This window comes from Pseudopodoces humilis, chromosome 3 (genome assembly GCF_049639895.1).
Source record: "Pseudopodoces humilis isolate 2021_Gansu_Grassland_sample_001 chromosome 3, ASM4963989v1, whole genome shotgun sequence".
Classification (NCBI taxonomy): Eukaryota; Metazoa; Chordata; class Aves; order Passeriformes; family Paridae; genus Pseudopodoces; species Pseudopodoces humilis.
In genome coordinates, this window is record NC_142202.1 from 9,407,599 (window position 1) to 9,413,598 (window position 6,000).

General features: G+C 42.9%; 1 protein-coding gene across 4 annotated transcripts in view; it reads right to left on the minus strand.

Moving 5' to 3' along the window:
- AFTPH (aftiphilin) overlaps positions 1-5,584 on the minus strand; it is a 42,524-nt gene extending 36,940 nt beyond the window's left edge. For all 4 annotated transcript variants that reach the window (XR_015772161.1, XM_014254676.2, XM_005525402.3 and 1 more), the window contains exon 1: positions 5,436-5,584. The gene's annotated coding sequence lies outside the window, so the exon portion shown is untranslated. The remainder of the gene's footprint in view (positions 1-5,435) is intronic.
- Between the last annotated feature and the right edge of the window lie 416 nt (positions 5,585-6,000).

The following is a 6,000-nucleotide window of genomic DNA, read 5'->3' on the forward strand; positions in this document are numbered from 1 at the left end:
ACACAGTTAAAGTGCTCATGTTTAGGGGATTGATTTAATCGCAAACACAGACTTATGTTGACAAATGCCAGTAACTTCTGCAGATCTCAACAGTTTAAGATTAGACTGAAGACAGATTTCCATCAATTGCTCATGGCATGAGGTTATACCAATGTTTTCTAGAAGAAAAAAAAGAATTGTATTCTCTCTCAGATGCCACTTTCTGTATTTCTGTCTTTTACCTATTTGCTTGTTGGGTTTTTTTTAAAACTGGAAATGCTAGTTCTTGCATCCAGGTGTTTCTCAACGAATTTCTCTAACAAGTTCCAGTACCACAAACAAGAGACCACTGTTTAAGTCACACTATAAATGCAATTCACCAATACACTCTCAAGTACATAATGACATTGTACTCTAAATAAAAAATTGCTAATTTATTACGATTCAAGGTTCAAACCTTTTTTCTCAAGTCACAAACATTTAAGAATGTAATTCAAGTTAATTGAAACATTAAAAGAAGAGAGAAAACAGAAATCAGTAAAGCTAGGAAAATTTTGATAGGCAAAGAACTGGAAAGAGAAAATTCATATCCTTCTTTTATGATCACTAACTAGGTTTCCAAAACATTTACAACAAAACCAGGCTATCTTATTATTTGTTTGCAGTAAATAGGGAACAATATGTGCTTTCCTCAGACACAGACCACATCCTTGTTCACTACCTTTTTGTAGAATAATAGCAACAGCCTAACAAAGACCAGGCAGCAAAGAGAACAATGCAATTATGCTACACAAAAGCAGGTATAAATAGTTTTCTCTGTGTATCTTCTAAAGCAAAACTTGAAACAGCATGTTTGGCTCTTACATAAGACCTACAAAATCAGGAGGTCGCAAAGAGTATCTCTAAAAAAATACTTGAGGCGTGCAAATTCAAAAGAAACCCCTTGTAGAGCAGAATGTTTCCTTTAACTTGAAGAAGTAAAGCAATGAATAACCTCTCAGCTGTGGATTATTCTGAAGAAAAGCTGAGTCAAGCAAATCATCTCCTTAAAGCATACAGGAAACACAATAATCAGAAACGGCACCATCAAGATCTCCATGACAGAAATTACAACGTTACTGAAATACCCTACAGTAAAAGCCTTGCAGTGGCAAGGAGATGGATTCAAGTCATTAGCTGCTAGCATCTGATCTTTCCAAGAACATTTAACTCTTACTGCAAGGGAATTCCTCTAGTAAATGCCAAAAATACCACAGTAAGGACCAGATTTAGACTTTTTATTACAGCACAGTGTTGGCTTCCAGTAGGAAAAGCTGTCCTCTTCCATTATCCCTTTGCCTTTTCTTTGGCTTATGAACAATGGAAACCAGATTCCCAGTCTTTCTGCACCTGAGATCCTATTTCTAGAAGGGTGGTTGTAAATGAGGAGAGCCTATCTGTTAGAACAGCACTTCTACAACCCAAATCCACTCAAGAGAGAGAGTGTCTGTCCAAGCTGAAGTCAGTATGTTCTTAAATGGGTTTAATAAGCTTGCTTTTATTTTTGGAAATAGTTACCAGCAAACAAAATACAGCAAGAAAATGTTTACTTCATAAAGCCTCCAAGAAATCAATGTTTTCGATTTTGAGCTTAATGCTGTTACAGCCAGAAGGTCTATTACCCAAAGCAGGAGTTTCAGAGTACCTTTTCTTGGACATCTATGAGTTGAGGAAAACAATGTTCTCCAGTTCCAGTAAGACAAACATATCTAAGCCTTATACATTACTGTGGTTTCAAACACTGAATTTGCTGGAAACCTCCTATTACAAAGTGTTGTATGTATAATGAACATTAAAGTAACACAACTCAGGAGAGTTTCACCAAGAATCTGGCATTAATCTCAGGCAGCTCATTCTTCCTGTTCTCCTGCACTCCTCAGGCTGGCATAAACACCAGGCACCCCTAGACAATCCAGCCCATGCAATATTAAACCTCTTTGACTGTGCTGCTCTTCCTCTCTTCACTGACAATGCAGGAAGACCAAGTTAGGTGGCACAAATGTGAAATTTAAACAGATCTTGGATATAAGCATTTTCATTTTAAATGTTGTTAAACTATATAAAGAAGCAAACATGTATTTTCAGTAGTTGTGCTGCTTCACTTCTCCCTGTTTCATTTTGGCTTAGCTGTGGAATGAGAGAAGCTGTTGGAAAATATGAATCTAAACGTTCTGTTGGTTCATTAAACTCTTTTTTTTAACCAAGAATAGCATCACTTCCCAAACCTAAAAGACCAGGTTATCCTCAAAGTTACTATAAGCAAAAAAATGTTTAAACTCAAAATCTACTGATGTGCTTTAACAGCTGCAGATGAAGATGCTGACTGCACCTAAACCTGTAAAGAGATAGTGGGGAAAATGTTGTAAGAACAAGCACACTTTAAATTCATATGGGCAAACACAACTGGCTGGGACAGTCAATCAGGTTACAATCTGACTCTGGGGAATGCATGATTTGTGTCCATCATATAGCACACAGCCACACACTGTGCAAAGATGGATGTTTTAAGTAATGATAATTGACATGTTTCCCTTCTTACAATTTCTTAAATTCCATTTAAAACAGTGCTCAACTCAGCAAGAAATCTATTTCTGGATGTTACCCTCAAACATGCTAGCTGGGAATGTGTTCTAAATTGGGATAAAAAGATGCTAGATTAGAAAGTATTAGAACTAGATTACCTAGGGTAAACTGTTCTCAGAGACTTCCTCACAGAGCAGTATGATCTCCATCACACAGAAACCCTTCAAACTTCACACAGACTACAGCAAAGAGTAGATTAGAACTAACCTACAGGGCTGCACTCTTCTGTGACAGGTTCTTCTCAGAGTTTGGCAGAGGAAATATAGCTGCACAAGGAAAACAACCATGGGTCTTCTTTCCATTATTGCAAACATACTTACTGCTTGTTTTCCAGTGAGCAGGCTTACATTATTCATAATTTATCCCACCTACAGACATTACCTCATATCAAAAACACAATACAGGAGGGACACCTAATACTCCAAAGAATAAAATCCATTTTCCATTGCTTATCAATAGACATATGAACTTGAGGTTTCACATTTCCTTCACCCTACTTCCAAACACACTAAATCAAGAGAGGATTTGCCCTTCCCTGTGGTTCTCCCAAGTCAGGACTCTTTGCTTTGAAAAATCCAAATTATTTGCTTTACACAAGCAGATTTCTTAGATCACCTTGCAAATGGCACCAATACAGAAATATTCCTTGCAATTTTTTCATTGCTAAAGACATGAGCATGAAAGAAAGTCCACTGAAAATGAGACTGTCAGTTTTCAAGCAAGGCAAATTTCAAGGCTTTTTTTCTGTATGTGTGTGCAATAGCAGCAGCTTACACAGTGTGGTTTTTTTGCACGAAGGAGAAAATCTAAGACTAAATTTCTAACACCTAGGAACGAATAGGATCTAAGACACTTCTGTGACTATCCAGAAAAATTATAAGAATTTTGAATCCCTGTGAAAGGGTTAGCATGTCATTGCGCTGAAATGTTCACAAAGAAGCAGTTTAAGTTGTCAAACAGCACAATAGCACAGAAAGGAATGAACACTCTGTCGAGATAGATAATGGCATCTGCAAGAAGATTATGCTGCTGAGTGTAGTGAAAACAACCCGATCGAGCATCAGTTTCTTTACCACTGGATTTCCAACTGATACCACCACAGATCTGCAAGGACAACTCAATGAATATTTCAAGAGGAAAAGGCAGAGTTGATTGAGGTCCACCTAAGCTGCTCTATTATTTCCACTGTGAGAGACAAGTCCTTCCAAAGTACTGAAAGTTTCAGAATATTACTCTGGGTAATTAAGGTGTTAAAAGGCTTGTGTTAACTTAGTAAGTCACTGGTGGAATTTTTAAGTAGAAATGTAGAGATCACACAGAGCCTTCATCACCACAAATATGATACACTGTGTGAACTCCAAATTTCACAGCCTATTAAATCCTTTACTAAACAAAACCATCATCTTAGCAAAAACAAAGTACATAAACAAAAACAAAAATTGAGGCTGAGATCCCTCAACTGCTTACTTATAAACAAATTAAGGAAGTAAAAACAAGAGGTCATACTTTCATGTGACCTTAAAAGGTCATACAATGTGTACTTTATGCAACTATCACGCAGAATGAAAACACCAGAGCTACATTAGCTTTTCCACGTATTTTTAAGTCCCATTCTCACATTCACGCTATTTATTCTCACTGACATGACTGTTTAAAATAAGCAAACAAGCCCTCAGTAGTCACAGGTTCTCCAACTCTTCCCCAGGCTCTCACAACTAATGTTACATTCCTCCAGGTATAGCTCCAACTTCAGGAGGAGAAACCGCTACCTGTGCACTGCATGAGTACACTTCTGACTGTGCTGACAATACAACAGAACATTTTTATTTTTAAAGTAGGCCAATTGCCTTTCCAAGTCTAGCTCGCATGTCCAGAGAATAAAACAAGGAGGAAATACTTTTAATTTTGCTCAATCTGCAAGGACCAATCCAGTTAAAAAGCAGCATACATCAAACTCACTTTAACATGGACTCAACAGCTGAAATGTGAGTTCCAATGAAGCATGTTGGGCTCTAAACCATGCATGGAAACAAAACTTGTAAAACCAACTCAGCACAGCTCCTGTCAACAATGTTTCTCTACTCACTCCAATCATTTATGAACAGATGTTTGCTTAAGGAGCATTAAGCTGCTGAAGGCTTCCATTTCTGTGCTGAAGCTGGAAGGAAGGGGCTGTCACCATTAAGAGGCTAATTTACTGACACTTTGAAGGAATCCCAAGGTTTAATCGTTGTTTTTAAGGCATTGTCTTCTCTAAAGAAAAACATTATATTTTGGTTCATCAAGTAGACATTTTTCACAGCAAACTGAAGAGTTAGCACCTAATTAAGCATTTGAGCAATTTCGCCCCATTTTAGAATTACCTCTTTTACCAAAAAACCCCACAAAAAAACATACTTAAAATTATCGTAACTCTGTTCAGCCTGTCATGTCCAGACGCATTAAGCAGCCGACACGCTTTACGCCCCTCGAAAGAGAAAGCTTGTCTCGAAAAGCCAAACGCACAGGACAGCTTAACTTCTTGCACCACATCCTTGAGCCCTCTCCCAGGTGCGGCGCCACTGAACCCCAGGAAAACGCGGGCCCCGCCGCAGGACAAAGCCGAACCCCCCTCTCCGGCGGCGGCGGCGGGACGAGCCCGGGGAGCCGCGGGGCTTCACCCCTGCCCTGCCCCGCCCGGCCCCGCCGCCCTCCCCCGCGGGCCAAGAGGAAGGACGGCGCTTCCCCGACAGGCCCCGGCCGCCGCCGGCCCCCGGGGGTAGCGCCGAGGGGTCCCCGGCGCCCTTCGGCGGCCAGGCCCGGCGGGAACGAGCCGCACCCCCCCCGTCTCTTACCTGCGGGCTGCGCGGGGGGCGGCGGGGCCCGGGCGGGCATGGCGGCGGGCGGGGAGGGGGAGGGAAGGAGGGAAGGAGGGAGGGAGGGAGGAAGGGGAGAGGGGCCGCGGCCGGTTATCTGCGGCCTCCCGCGGCAACCGCCATGGAGGGGAGCCCCTGTGGGCGACAGGAACCGCGTCGCTGCGGCCCGGCCCCCTCCGGCCGCCGCCTCCCGCCCGCCACCGCCCACCGCGCTCCCGGCACGCACCGCGCCGCCGCCGCTCGCGTCACGTCCGGCCCGGCCCGGCCCGCGTAAACAACCGCGCGAGTGAATGGCTGAGGGGGCGAGCGGGTGCGCCCTGCCGTGCCGCGGTACCGGCGGAACGCAGAACCCTAGAGCGCCTTGGGGTTGGGAGAGACCCTAAGCGATGCTTAGTTCCGGCCCCAAGCAAGCGTGTGTTAAAATTGTAAGGAATAACGTTTAAAAGAGCAGCGTTTAGGTGACGTGCCAAGGCTGCCGCTCGTCCTGTGGCCGTGCCTAACTGAACTCCGTACAGCGGTCACAACGCGGTGGCAAGTTGCATTA